At 42.7% G+C, this 15,703-nt stretch overlaps 1 long non-coding RNA gene across 2 annotated transcripts; it reads left to right on the top strand.

Moving 5' to 3' along the window:
- Nucleotides 1–749: 749 nt before the first annotated feature.
- LOC106148771 lies at nt 750–15,300 on the top strand. Of its 2 annotated transcripts, XR_001234455.1 has the most exons (6): nt 750–909; nt 2,110–2,267; nt 3,113–3,187; nt 3,709–3,839; nt 10,914–11,030; nt 14,347–15,300. It is a non-coding gene; the product is annotated as an uncharacterized LOC106148771 (long non-coding RNA). The 2 variants fall into 2 exon arrangements; XR_001234454.1 differs by lacking the exon at nt 14,347–15,300 and having other exon boundaries at nt 10,914–11,773.
- The last annotated feature ends 403 nt before the right edge of the window (nt 15,301–15,703 follow it).

Raw genomic sequence — 15,703 nt, 5'->3', positions numbered from 1 at the left:
ACCTTTGAACTCCTCAAGGTATTAGGGGATGGCAGAAAGGATATTATCTGATTTTTCTTCCTTTTCCAGTTAAGGTTTAATTTTGAAGGTGCCCCGTGTCCCCTCTAGAGGTGTCTGGCTTCCTAAAGGATAAACTCTTCCATTCCGTTCTTCCAGATGGCTGCCTGTAGTCCGGGCACCTGTGAGTGTTCGATATCCCCCCAACAAAGTGAAACGTATTCCCCTTTGTCTTAGAAACTCCTGTGAGACTGAGAAGACCCGGAGCTTGGTGAATGATTGGCAGGCGTACTTGCGCCTCGCTGGAGCTCTGGAGGATCTTGCACAATGACTGGAATTGTATATTGTGCACAACCTTGTTTTGACACAACGGAAGACCTTCATCCTATTGCTCACTCGATGGTTCTATAAAAGCAATTTTTCACTCGCAGGTTGTGCAGAGCCAGGTGTGCGTTCCATAATACGCCTATTATGCAGCCATCTCAGTGGCCACGCTTATACAATGACCCTTCTGATTTGCCCCACATGGTGTGGTTGCCAAGACTTTGGTCCTCACCTGGTACAACTTCAGGTATGCATTTCACATTTACTTGTGTGGTGGGGGAGGCACCTTCTCCTCTCTCAAGACAAACAAAAGTACCTGGCGTCCCCCGCCCCGCCCCCAACTGCATGTGCCGGCAGCACCGGCGCCCTAAAAAAGGAAACCTGTTTTCCTCCTCCCGGGTTTCTGGTTTCTCCACCCCGTCTCCCCACAGTCCTTCGCTCCCAGCACCCCGTCCTTCCGGCCTCCACCCAGACTCGGAGAAGTGGCCCCACATTCCTGGTAACCCGACTCCCCAGACGGGCGGGGTGGCGAGCGCAGTGGCCACGTGACCGCGCCCCGCGAACCGGGTGCAGAAAACTGGGGGACAGGTGAGCCCAGGCCACAAAACACACGCATGAAAAGGGTGCTTGCTTCTGCATCCGACACCTAGCGCTTTGATCATCACAAATGAAAAGGCACGCTTGGCCGAGGGGTTTTACGGCGTGAACTGGGCTGCAAGACAAAGGCGCGCGATCTGGGGCGGAGCGCGCTTTACGGGCGGGCGCAGCACACAAGTCTGAACGAGGCTTCCCGGGAGGGCGCCCCGGGCAGAGCCGCCTGCAGGCCCGGCCAGCCGGACACCTGCCCCTCCGACAGTCCGTGCTCTGGTCTCTTGTCTGCTCCAGACAGCCTTGTTCTTTGATCTGTGAAATGGGGAAAATAAGGCACACTTTGATATACTTTAAAGGGCGCGGGGATTTGCAGTGCTCCTCCCCAAGTAAGGACTGGCAGAGAGTTCTTTCAGAACAGGAAGGAACATGCTGTCACATGTAATCTAATGAGCTCAGCCTCCTCTTCCAGTGCCCATTAATCAATCAACCAACACTTGTAAAGCATCTGTATGAATTCTGTGTGCAGCGGGGAAGGGAGGGAGGGCATGGTCTCTGCTCCTAAGGTATTTACTGTCTAGCTGGGCAGATGATGGAATGAATACGTGAGTGTGAACCATGATAATAGCTAACATTTACGGAGTACTTCCCCTGGGCCAGGCTCCTGGTGGTACTTTGCTTTATGCCTCGTAACACCTCATCAAGTAGGCAGTGTATTACCATCTCCATTTTACAGGCATTTTAGAGACATCACTTGCCCGGGTCACACAGTGTGCAGCAGTTAGACTGTGCCTGCAGGTCGCCAGACTTCAGGGGAGCCGCCATCGGTCTTGGGCCTGGTGTCTTCCTTCTCATTCTCACGCTGTTCTTGCTTGCTCTGCCTAGCGGGGACATTGCCTAGGGTCATACTGGAGAACTTTTTAAAACCAGCACTGTCCTCGGGGACCCTACATAAGGTTTGTTTCTTTTCCTTTTTCTATCTTTCTGCACTCAACAATCACGTTCCAGTTTATTTCTCCTTAGCAACCTTAATCTTGTGGGTATACATTGTCCTGTCCTCTGTGGTTTTATTTTCAAAGTAGAGAAAAGAGACCTCGTGTAGAACAATTAAGTAAACAAAGCAGAATTTTGCCTCGATGATCTGTCAGTCCTCTTCCTCCTTCTAATGTTCAAGTGGTACCTTCCCTCTCTGCTACTTAGTGCAGCTGCTTTCCTGAACTGCAGACTTGTAGCATCAGTGTGTCGCCAGGGCCCACAGGCAGATCTGCAGTACAGGCATCTTCAGCCCAACTTGCCACACATGGTCACAAAGCTCCCTCATGATGACTAAAGAACCGAACAGAATGTGGTTTTCCCAGGTAAGCCAACATTTTCATATTTTTTAATAGTGTGGAACATCAGCCAATAGGATTTTATGAGTATCATGGGGAGACACATCCTTTGACTTGGTATATAATCTCACTTCTCTGGATGCTGGGCTAATTACAGCTGCTCCTTTGGGCACGCATCTGAATGGGAAGTGTTGTGCCATTTGGAAAATTCCAGACTAAAAGGCATTAACGTGGGACACTGCTCTTTATGTGTTATTCCTAGTCAACCTAGTTTGTGAGGATTGACAAGTCCTGGACTAGAAATATGCATAGCTGAACACTTGCTAGTTAGTTTTGCCTTTAGTGAGCGTCTGTATTTGCATGACTCATTGATAAGAGTAATGGAAAGAACAGAGTAGGTGCTGGGAAGCCTGGGTTGTAGCTATGAGCCTACTATGCTCTAACCAGTCCCAACCAGCCCTGGACCAGTCACGTTGAATTTAACCCCTGTGAACTTCATTTTCCTCATCTTTAAGGAAATAAAACTACAAATTTGGACCAGGCTGATGGTTTTTGTCATTTACATATTGAATTTTGTGTGTGAGATGTTTAAAAACCAGAAAAGGCAATTCACTGACTCTTACAGCTTAGATGTAGAATACCCCTCGGAAGTCTCATGTGTTCAGAGGTGGGGCTTTTGGCAGGGTTATTGGATCCAGGAGGCACTATGCTCATCAGTGGACTGATCATTCATGAGTTCATAACTAAATGTGCTGTTAGGGGGTGGGGCCTGGTTGGAAAAGATGTGTCACTGGGGGCGTCTTTGGAGGTTGTATCTTCTTCCCTAACTCCTGCTTTCTCTTTCTGCTTCTTGGCTGCCCTGAAATGAGCAGCTTTCCTCTACCATGCCCCTCCACCATGATGTTTTTGCCTTGGAACAGGCTGACATGGATTGAATCCCCTGAAATGTAAGCCAAACTAAACCTCTCCTTCTTTAAGTTGTGGATATTCAAGTATTTTGTCCCAGTGATGGAAAATCTGAGTAATACCTGACAAAAACTGTGCTAAGTCCCCTACTCTAGAGGCTTATCAAGGTCCCTTTCATTATCAGCTCTCATGATACATGTCTTAAACACAGTTAGTGGTGGCCATGCTCTTGGGGGAAATCACAGCCATTTGATTTGGTTGTATTATAAATTGAATGAAGGAAAGGAATAGAAGACAACAGGAAATGAAGGTGTAGCCTAGATTTAGCATTGTCATAGGTGTTGGACCAAGGAGTCCAGACCTTGATTTGTCAGAATTTGGGGGCCACCAATGATTTTTTTAGAATAAAATTATATCAGTTTTTTTTGCACGCAGCTGTGAATAATGTAGAAAAGCTATTTCCTTATGTAGGGTTCTGGAGTGGATAATTCAGAGCAGGAATGAGCTCTACACAGTTATCAGAGACCCTAGCTTGTTTCATTTTTCTGCTTTTCTGTTCCAGTGAAGCAAGCTTTCATCCTCACAGTTACCTACTGCTCTGCAATGGCTGCCAGACTCCCTCTGCCAAGCTTGCACTGTCGGCTGAGACAGGGGAGGAGGAAGAGGAGCTGGCCAAAGGGGCATGTCTCTCAGGTTTTCTCAGTTGTCTCTTTCAAATTGTATTTTTACACATATCACTGGCTAGAGTTTAGGACGATAGAGACTTTATTCTGGGTAGTAGTATGACTATCTAAAAGTCAGAGTTCTGTTAGTAAGAGAAAAGGGGAAATAGATATTGAGAGGCAGCTAGGATCTCTGCTTCAGGTGGGGAATGATTAGAACTTTGGATGGGTTTCATTCATTCATTTACAGTAAATGGAAAGCTACAGGCTAATTGGAGCAAATGCAAACCTGAACTGGAGTGACTGTGGGCAGATGAGGGTGTGTGTGTGGGTACTCTTCAGGTTTAACAGGGTTTTGGCAGGTTCTTTCCCACCACTGGGCTTAAGGATCTTGCGAGTTATGATCAAGATGGTGTTCCAGGCAAATGCATGATTTAAAAAATTTTTCTACACAGAATTCCTATGGTTCCCCCCTCCATGAGCTGAAATATGGAAAAAGTCCCAAATTCTTTAGCTCTAGTCTAGAAGCATTTCGTCATAGCAGATTCCCTTTTTTCCCTTTTGATCCAAGCCTCACTCAGCTTCTCTTATCTTTGCTGTCTTAGGCCCATGGTTTGAGTGGAGCAGAGTAAGTGGGGGCTGACCAAGTATTCAGGAGGAATATAAATCAAGAGTCATGTGAACGATCGCTGGCTCCAGGAAAGATGCTTCCCATAAAAATACGGAAGTAAGGGCCCAAAATAGGTGGGAGATGGGGACAGACAGCAAGGTGAATAGTACAAGAAGAAGTTAGAAATTAAGACAGAGTTGGGAGCTCAAGCTGCAGAATTTCAACCAATGAGTATGAGCATTGTGGAGAAACCCTCTAGTGTGCCTTGCCTAAGTTGAAAGAATTCCTTAATGGAGACAACCTGTGTCTGATTATCCCAAGAGAAGCCCCCAGAAAAGACTCACTCAATGAAAGAAGAGAGAGTGGTTCTCCCCACCCTGTGTTTGATGTATAATATTCATTTTAGTCTGCCTACACATATAAGACTAGGCTGCATAGCCTCTTCCTTCAGAACTGTGACAGCATTGTTCTGCTATCTTATAGATGCAGGTGTTGTTGGCGAGGAGGCTGAGGAGCAATTCTGATTACGAGTCATCTATTTGTGGCTTTTTGTTTTCTTTCTAGAGGCTTTTGGGATCTTCTCAATTTGATAATGAAGTGCCTTGCTGAAAATCTTTTATCTTATTCAGCACGGTGTTCGCTTAATGGGCTCTCACTCAGATCCTTCAGGCGTGGGGAATTTTCTCGAGTTCTTTTTTTTTTTTAATAGTACTGGGGTTTGAACTCAGGGCCTTTACACTGGTATACATCCTTAGCCCTGTTCAAATGTTTTATTTTGAGACAAGTGTTGCTAAGTCACTAATTTGTCCAGGTTGGACTTGAACTTCTGATCTTTCTGCCTCAGCCTCCCAAAGTGCTAGGATTATAGGCATGTGCCACCATTATTATGTTCTCACATTATGTCTTTGATGATTTCTGCCATGGTATATTTTCTGTTCTCTTTTTCTGGAAATCTTATCATTACATGTTGGGTATCTGAGATGTTATTCTCCAAATTTTCATCTCTTTGGTTTTTATCCTGTGGCTCTTCGTATTGCCTTCTGCTAAGACAAGTAAGAGCTTTTAACAGTTGCCTTGTAAGTGCAGTTTATTTTTCTATTGCCAGTAATCAGGGTCTATGATTGGGGCTGGGGCTGGGGAAGGCTTCTTGGTACTGAGGGTTTGTCTAGTCAGAAGTCATCTTGAAGTTTCCTCCCACTTATCATTGCTCACATGGCCCTAGTCTTTCACATGATTTGATGCAAGTGAAGTTCAGTGCCTGGTTGGATTTCTGCATGGAAATAGGGGCCTTTGTGACCCCAGCTCTACTAGCTTTTGGGCTTCAGATGTACACAACTTGTATTCATGCTGTGAGTCAGTACTGTGAGTAAGACTTTGAAGAAGTGGACAGTTATAAATAAATAACCTATTTGTTATCAGTGTAGATAGGGTGATTTTTGGTTCTGTGCAGAGCCTGATAATTCAGTTGGATGAGTCTACGTAGCCAACTACTTATATTGCTTGAACAACGCTACTTTTTTCACAGATGCTTGAATTAATCTAAGTTTAGAATACTTTCACTTGAACATAATGTCAGCATAAGACAAACTTGAAAATGCAGGAAAGATGCTTCCAATCAAAATATGGAAGTAGGGGGCCAAAATAGGTGGGAGATGGGGACAGACAACAAGGTTCACAGTAAAGGTGGCCAAGAGGTTAGAAATTAAGACAAAGGGTTGGGATCTCAAGCTGCAGAATTTCAACCAATGAGCATGGGCATTGTGGAGAAACCCTCTAGTGCATTTAATAACAGACCAGGATACCCTACTTCCACCTCTTTATAGAACCTGTCTGTGTCTTCCGAAGAGTCAGGAGCTTGTTGGGTGCCCCTGCTTGTCAGTGGATTCTAACCCATCTCGGGCCCCTTAGCAAACACTCGTGTTTTTCCATTCTCTTCAGCATTAAGCCTTCCATTTCCTGGGTTGTCTCCTGTTTGCCTTCCATGCCTTTCTACTTCACCTTTCCTGATTCCCCTTTGAGGGAAGGTGGTGGCCAAGGGGTGTTCTGTTGTTTCAACCTTCCTGGGGATTCTCTGGCTCTCCAGAACCCAAGATGCACTGTTCTCCTTCCTCATGACCTCCAGGTGCAATTCCTAACACTGGTTGCCTCTTTTGCCCTCCTGCTGCCCAGCGACCCCCTGCAACTCTGATCTCTCATCCAGCTGCAGTCTGTTTGCAACCGTTCCCTAGGGAATCTTGGGTGCCAGGAGTGACCACTCACACTTGTCACCTACTGGAACAACATTCCTAGGAGTTAGGGTTTGTTGTTCTTTCTTATGTGACTTCTAGAACTACTGGGAGGGAGGGAGGGGAAACAAATGGCAAACTCTGTGCCAGAGTTCTGCATTAACAATCAAAGTAGAAACCCTCTGGGAATATCTTTAGACTATGACAGGGCTGGCCAAGAGTGCCCTAAATGAGACGACCCAATAGCATTTTTTTTCTAAATTGTGTGGTGTTCATTGACTGTTGATTATTGCAGAACTAGGTCAGTTGGAGGTCAGGGAGGCAGGGAAGGGAGAAAGCTGCGCACTTAGAGATGGAATAAGCAGTTCTCCCCGGCCACGTGAAATCTCTAGGGAAAAGGCAGGGCTTTAAAAGTACACTCTGGAAATTTTCTTCATGAAATTATCAGGAGAGTAGATCATTGCCCTGTTCACACTTTGGGTATGAAACAATACAAATGTTGTAGGAAAAGAATCCATTGTGAGAAAGCCGTTAAAATAATTGCACATTGAGAGATTTGGGTCACTGCTGGTCAGGCTTGGCTGGGAGTTGAATCCGCTTTAAAACTTGAGAAAGGAATGTTGGATCTGACAGAAAAAGGATGTTGAATGTGCCCAGCTTCTCTCTCCTCCTCCCCTTCCCAGGTTGATGACCGGAGGATCCCTGGGGATCTGTCACTTCCTCCCAGGAGCTCCCAGTTGCAGCTGGGGGGAGAAGCTTGCTTCTCCAGCTGTCTAACCTTTGGTTTTATCTGCCTCTTGTTGACCTCTTAGTTTTATAATGAGTCAGTTTATTTGCTTGTGCAAATTGAGTTTTCTTAGAGAGAAATAGAACAGGGCTAGAAAGAGGCCAATGTTTTGATTGTTTCCTCTTCAGAAGGAAACAGTTATGGGGCTGGGCACTGCCGGGGCTGTTCGTTTGATGACAGTCCCTGTTGTTGGTTTATTTTAATTCCATGTAGTGAAGTCTGGTGGGCAGAGAAAAATCGTCTTCCTTGTCAGAGGCAGAAATATCTGCAAAGTTTACAAGCTAATTACTTCTCGATTCTTCAGAGTTCTAAGAATTTGCTTAGCAACTGGCCTGACCAGTCCCTTCCCGGCTGTGCCCCTCAACCTGACCCTGCTTACTGGTGGGGGAGATGGAGTAGTTTTCGAACTCAACAAGCATTTTGTGAAAATGGTGCCAGTCATTTCCTCGATGGGACCTGAGCCTGCAACCCAGTCCAACAAAACGAGGGAGAACAAGCCAAAAAAAACCTTTTTAAGAAACAACACAGGCAGTAGGAAATCATACTGGTCAGGGCTTGTTTTCCTGGCTCAGGGCCTCATTCCAACCTGTTGCAATCAGCTCTGGAGTGTCTATAGGGACACCCTGGTGCAGGGGCCCTGCGGAGGAAAGGAACTTTTACATTTCTGTTTGACTGGGCTCCTTGCCAAAGGCTAAGTTCAAAGTGCAGTTTCCAGTAATTTGCTGGGACTTCTCTTTGGGTTTGATAGGCCAGGACAGAAGCCTGCAAGTCCAAGTAATATTTCCTGATTTCTGTCATTTCTTAAAACAAGAAGGAAGGTCACTGAGGGACTTGGGGCTGGAGAACTTTTGTTGGCTCTGAACTTTAGGCCTCTCAACCTGTTGTCCTCAACCCTTTCTTTTTGATCCTATTCAGGGCCATGGGTAGTCTGACCCCAGGTGGATCCACATGCGTCCCTTCTCAGAGCAAATGTGAGGTGCTCATTTCATGCAGCCAGTGAAGCCTCCTCTGATTTACTGCGTGTTAGCATTATTTGGAGCTATAAAGTTGTCGAGTAATGGCAATACACTCTTGTTTTCTCATATCTGTAGGATGAAAGTGAACTCTTTTATAATTCTTCTCTCCTCACCACATTTAGTTTCCTAGTGTTAAACATGTGGGCTTGATTAAAGGAGAAAAAGAGCTACAAGGATTTTACAGTCCTGTCTAGTTTCTCGTTTCCTCAACCACCCCTTCCCAAAACATGGAGGGCAGGGTCATATTCTTGCCATTTTATCTTGGTGTCCCCCTGTCCTTCTCTGGCTCCATCAGAGGAATTGATACATGATGATCGCAAAGGAATCTAAATCTCACTTCAAGGAAGTGTTTGGTGGAAGTGAGGTGTAGTTTTTGCCAGGTGGGAGTCTCACAAGCCTGGTGGTTTATGAATTTGATTACAAATCATCCGCCAAAAGAATGAATTGTATTTGGAAAATGTTTCCTGGATGGGTTATTCCTATTGTAGGGAAGACCCAGTTTGAAGAGGCATTCAAGCCAGAGGAGGGAAGATAGAAGTCGCAGGTGTCACACTGGAACCTGCGAGGGTCCTTTAGGGCTGTCATCAAGTTGCAATCACCTTTCACAGCAGTCACCTCTATCTCAAACATCCTGACACCCAGGGAAACAACCCCAGGGACACACAAAAGGTGAAAGGGCACGGAAACAGCCTGTGGGAGTTATCCTTCCTTCCCCTTGGAGTTCCTTTGCCTGCTTCCTGGTTCTCCTAAACATGCATCTTTTCATTTGCTAATTTGCCTCTAAAAGACCAACTCTGTACACTGCTTTTTTTCTATTCTGGAAACTGAATTATAGCAATTTAACATTATAATGGAATTCTGCCACAATAAAGCAATTCAGGGCTGCTGGTGGTGATGGTGTGCGTGTGGGTGAGAGTGGGGAGCAGAAAATTTACTACAGTGGAATTTTTCTGCATTTGTTTAAGAAATGCTAGCATAAAGCCATGTTAGAATGAAACTGTATTTAAGTATTTTCACTTTAGGATTGGTGCCATTTGAATCCATCTAAATATATATGTGTATGATGCCAAATAAACTCATTAAAAATTTTTAAAAAAACAAGAGACTTGGTCTTATGGATTTATATCACACAAATAATGGTTTGTGTACTTTTTCCCTTCTTTATTTACTTGGTTTTTTAAAAATGTACATGTTTGACTTGGTCATTTATTTTTGTATCATAGTATTTAAAAAGTCTCAAATGTCTCAGTTGTCTTTAGCTACAATAAACACACACACACACACACACACACACACACACGTACAACTTGGGACATGTTGTCCATAAGATCAGGTACCTAGCTAACTCAGTAGGCAAGTCTCAAAGAAATGGAGAGCAAAAAAAGGAGAATTTTAGCATTTTTGTTGTCAAGTGACAATCTACACTATGGTGAAATGAATTAAGTCATTTAGATTTGTGAATAAAGTTAGTTTACTGGTCATCAGCAAGAGATTCCTCAAGGCAGAGCATGAATTTCCCAACACATCTGATTATTTATTACAAATTTCTATTCAAAAGAAGACAGACATCTGCAAAAAAGGCTGATATTAAAATTGTTTCAAAGCATATGTTACTGCCTGCTGATTCCTCTGTGTACTCGTGATTGGGAGATATGATTAACTGCCTCCTGTCTCCTGTATTTATGTTAGGCCTCTGGCATTTAGGGAAATAACACTGGCAGTTGCATCTGCTTGTGAGGCATCCCAAAGGTCTGTGATGTGCATGATTTGTAATCTCCATGAGGCCCAAAGCTCTGAAGTTCCTTCCTTCCTTCCTTCCTTCCTTCCTTCCTTCCTTCCTTCTTTCCTTCCTTCTTTCCTTCCTTTTCTCCTTCCCTCCTTCTTTCCTTCCCTCTTTCCCTCCTTCCTTCCTTTTTTCCTTCCATCCTTCCTTCCTTCCTTCCTTCCTTCCTTCCTTCCTTCCTTCGTTCTTTCTTTCCTTCCCTCCTTTCCTTCCCTCCTTCCTTCCCTCTTTCCCTTCTTCCCTCTTTCCTTCATTCCTTCCTTCCTTCCTTCTTCCTTCCTTCTTCCTTCCTTCTTCCTTCCCTCCCTCTCTCCCTCCCTTCCTCCCTTCCTCCCTCATCTCCTTCCTTTTTTTCCCCCTCTCTTATTTATTTACCTTTTTAGTGCTAGAGATTGAACTAAGAGCTTTTGCACTGAGCTACATCCCTAACTCTTTTAAAAAATTTAAAAAGTTTGAGACAAGGTCTCTCAAAGTTGCTAAATTGCTTAGGCTGAACTGGAACTTGTGGTCTTCCTGCCTCAGTCTCTCGGGGTGCTGGGATTACAGGCATTCACTCAAGTTTCATAGTTAGTCTGAGATGCATCTTGAGTGTAGGAGTCAGCCTTATATGCAGGGAATAAACTGCCCAGCTGCCTCAGCATCCGCACCTCAGCATGATCTGTCATTCCTCCCACATCCTAACAGGTGCAGCCATAACTCCAGCCAGTGGGCAACAGTTGGTTCTTCTGTGAAAATGGACTTGTACACAAATTCCCCTGAGCAGTGGACGAAAATGAGAAGTGAAGGCCCAAGAAAATGAAGGTTCTGAAGGAGCAAAACTTTCATTTAATTTTTAATCGTGTATTTTTAATTTCATTATTAAGAGGCCTGAAGCGTCACTTGGACTTTTCAAATGTGCTTTCGTACCTATTATGGAGATATTATAGGCCATAGATATGTTGAGTCTGTTTATTTAATTATCATTTATTTTGTGAGGCTGGGGATGGAACCCAGGGCCTGAGCTTACTAGACAGGCATTCTAGCACTGAACTACATCCCCAGTCCCGGGGGGTTACTTTTAAATGAACTTCTTGGATTTGTGCATTTTTTTTTCTTGTTATGCTTAAGGTATCTTGGAAAATATTTCTTAGACTATCATACTGTAAGAACTCATAAATATTTCTAAACTATTTTGGGATAAGGACTTTCACAGATTTATAGTATTGAAATGAATAGTATCGCTATGAATGACAGCGATATATTTACAGTATCGTGAAACTGCAGGTAATAGCTACATAAGGAAATGGGTATGCCTTGATTAGAAAAACTCAGAAATGAGAAGTTTTAGGAGGAATGGGAGAGTTGCTCAGTAGTAGAGCACATTCTTATTAGCATGTGTGAGGCCCAGGGTTCGGCCCCCAGCATTGCAGAAAAGAAAAAAGGACAGATGGCAATATTCATAATGCAAAGCATCCCTCCCTGTGGGGAAGGGTTGTCGCCACCAGGTGTTTTCTTTCAGGTGTGAGTGGGGTTTTTTTGGTTCCTCCTCTTCTTCCCCTTCTTCCTCTCCTTTCTCTTCTTCCTCCCTCTCCTTTCTTTTTTCCTTCCTTCCTTCCTTCCTTCCTTCCTTCCTTCCTTCCTTCCTTCCTTCCTTCCCTTCTCTTCCCTTCCCTTTCTCCTCTCCACTCCTTTTTCCTTCTTCTTCCTTCTCTCCTTCTTCGCTTTCTTACTCTTCTTCCTTGCAGTACTGACGGTTGAACCTGGGGGTGCTGGACCACTGAGCAAAATCTCCAGCTCTTTTAAATTTTTGAGACATGAATTAGCTAAGTTGTCCAGGCAGGACGTGAATTTGCAGTCTTCCTCCTCAGCAAGTGCTGGGACTACAGGCATGTGCCACAAGACATTTCCTTCCTTCTACAGTTGAGATTCTTCTATCAAGTCAGTACTGACCCTTCCCAAGCAATTCTCTCTTTTTACCCTCTACTCACCTCTTGTTTTTCATTTGCACTCTTTCCAATTTGATGATCTCACAGTCAGCATGACAACTACATAGGAAGGAGGAACTAAAATATAACAAACGTCTTCTGTTTTTCACGTGTGATCTCTTTGAATCCTCATAATGCTCTTTGAAATGAAGACCTGAAAATGCTTTATTTTGCAAAGAAGCTCAGAAATATTAAGAAGCTTACTGTAAATCATACAGCAAGATGGTAGAGGAATCATGTCCAAGTTTATGCAGCTCTGAGCGCAGAGTTCTTGCTATTCTCAGTCAGTCTCTAACAAGAGGGATTGTATCCGTTTGTGGTTTGGTGAAGGCCATTTTGTTATCTTCTTCCTGTCAAGGTCTGACCACATCACTTCAATTCTAATGAGCTTTCCTCATACACTAGAAATAGGATGAAACTGTGGAATGAACCTATTGCATGAAGCAGGACACATCTGATTACTTTTTCCTCTCTGTTGCTTCTAGAGTTTAAGGATCGTACATGTTACAGATGCATTTCCAGAAAAAGTACTCTTTTAATGCAGCACTTTATTCTTTATTTTCAAAAGAACTCTTGGACATCTTAGCTAAAAAGCTATACATCTTGGTTATAATTTTAAATTTATCACTGTGCTATCCTTGTGAAAACTTTCAGCTCAATATTTTTTTTCCTCCACTCTCCCTCCAATAAGTTTAAGACCACCATTACCTACTAACTGTGGATTGAAATAGCAAGCTATTAGAATGTCTGCATTAACATCCAAAACATACTAGTTTTCTTCCAGGATTCCCATATCTATTATTGTGAAAACGTATAACTTTTAAAACTCAAATGGTTTTCCCAAGCCAATTCTCTAATCACAGACATAAATTTCACTCCATTAAGGAGAGGAAACCAGGCAGTATGACTAAAGTTAGGAATACGATCAAATTTCAAGGGAGGAAAAAAAAAAGATTAGGCATAGAATTCTTTCCATTGCTTTTGCTTGTGAAACACAGTTAAAATAAAACCTTGCTTTCCTGCACACATAAAGTGTGCAGGCCTTGAAAGTGCGAGGTTAGGTTTGGATGTGGACGCTGTCATTCCCTCACTGATTTGGTAGCGCCTTCTGTGGAGAGGGTGTCTGAGGACTGTCCAACTTTTCCTTAGAAGGGTGATAGGGGTGGGGGTAGGCGGGGCTGGGGAGAGCCAGCAAGATGCTTTCCTCCTTTCTGTAGCTTAGGGTGATTGGAAATTACTCAGTTACATTTCCCATGAGATGCTTGTTGCATATTTCTAAGTCTTCTGAATAGTGCCAGTTACCAAGAACTAGTGATATACAGGCGAGGCTACACAAGGAAGGGGAATGCGTGAGTCCTTGGGCCATGGGTGGTAGATTCAGTGGTATTCTTAACACTCCTGAAAATACCTCAGCCTCTCAAGGGTTGCTTTTTAGTGTTTGTCAAGATTTTTCTTCCTTGGCGCCTCTTTCACCCTATTATACTTGCTTCCCTGCGGTTTTTTTCATATATATGCATCCAAATTGAAGTACACAAAATGATATTTTTATGTTTAAAAAACATAAAAATTGCTTATAACTGATTTACATTTATGTTGAATTTAGCTGAGAAGGAAGAATCTTTTCTGGGTTTCCCGGCAAGTCAGAAAAGAAAGATAAGAAATGTGGGGTCAGGGATATAGCTTAGCAGCACCGTGCCTGCCTGGCAAGTGTGAGGTCGTAAGTTCAATTCCTGGTACCCAAAAGAAAAAAAAGAAAGAAATGCTTACTTTTTAAAAATCTATATTTTGGCAGAAAATGAGAATTATTAGAAACATCTTTTTAGGGCCGGGAATATAGCTCAGTGGCACAAGCACCTGCCTGGTAAGCTCAAGGTCCTGAGTTTGATTCCCGGTACAAAAAAAAAAGAGAGAAAGAAACATCTTTTAAAGCAAAATAGCAATAATTATTAAAATTAAAAATACACATAACCTTACAACCTAGCAATCTCATATATGGGAATCTATACCATGTAAAAACTAAAGTTGCTACCAAATGGCTATCACATTACCCTATTTTAACTCTGTTCTGATGACCGTTATGTCCTGGGTTTTTGTTATTCATATGTTGATTTACTTGTTGATCCACTAATTCATTTATTGTCTTCTCGCACCAGACTGTGAGCTCTGTGAAAATGAGGACCTCATCTGTCTCCTTTGCCACCGGAACATATGCATCTAGAGTAGTCCCTGGTGCTGAGTAGGCACACATATTTGTTGAATTAAAGAAATAAAAACAACCATAGAATGAGGATGTATATCCAAGGATATTTATTACAGTATTACTGCAGGGGCAAAAGAGTGGACTCACAGAGAATGACCATGATTGTGAATTGGTCGGCAGCTCCACCCCTCCCACATGAAGCACTGGGTTTAATGGCAGGGGTGTAGTATCAGATGCATAGGCTTTAATCTCTGTATTTGCCTTGAATATATGATGAACAGCTTTGGGAAATATGTTTAGCTCCCGTGCCTTAGATTTTCTTAGCCATTAAATGAAGACAATAGTGAAACCAACCTCATAAGTTTTTTGTGGATAATAATTCAGGCAACATATCTGGGAATAATGCCTGGCACATAATAGGTACTCAATACAATATTAGTTGTCCTATTTCACAGGAAAGTAGAGAATGGTTTAAGGGACATTTAACTTGGAGGCATTTCCATGATGAATAATTTAGTGAACAAAATATGATGCAGACAAATAAATACATGTAATGGGTGTTACTTTTGTAAATTGAACAATGACAGTAAAAATCTAATATATGCTTATGCTTAATATGTTTGTGACTATAAAATTATGTATAATATACATGAAGCATGTAAGGCTAGGTGCGAGAAAGAAAGATTGTGGGGTGAAAAAGGGAAAGTTGAGAACAAAATGACTACTATATTCACATTACCAACATATTGCCATGATTAAAGTTACAGAATGTGTATCTACCTATATAGTGATGTCTCTGAAATATTAAATGTGGCTGTATCAGAGGTGTTGGGATTCCAGCTATATTTCTTTCCTTATACATTAGTGTATTTGAATTTCTGATAATAAATTTCCTCATGTATGTAATCAGGAAAACCATTAAAGTATTTTTACTGTGGGGGAAAAGAAAAAAGCAATACTCTATTCCTGTGACTCTCTGTTAAAGGAAGAAAGGTTGGATGTGTCTTTCTTTTGGAAATTTCAGGCCTTTGAAGTTATCGGAAATAGTTTGTAAGGAGTAGTTGGCCACATGGTCTGAGTACAAGATGAATTTATTTTACAGAGAATTGCATGCCTGCTATCTCAATCTTCTCCTGTTTTGAAAGGTGAACTCAAGTCTAAGGGATTATATGAACCAGAGGTACTGTAAACACAGGAAAATGAACCACATAATTCTTGAAAATGTGAAGGAAGGGACTATCTACAGATAATTCAGCCATATGAAGGCTGTATTAAAAATTTTCATAGAATACCACTTATGTCAAGGCTTT

The sequence above is a fragment of the Chinchilla lanigera genome, unplaced genomic scaffold (genome assembly GCF_000276665.1).
Source record: "Chinchilla lanigera isolate Chin_1 unplaced genomic scaffold, ChiLan1.0 scaffold00027, whole genome shotgun sequence".
Lineage (NCBI taxonomy): Eukaryota > Metazoa > Chordata > Mammalia > Rodentia > Chinchillidae > Chinchilla > Chinchilla lanigera.
The sequence above is the reverse complement of the archived record's forward strand: the minus strand, read 5'-3'. Positions and strand labels throughout refer to the sequence as shown.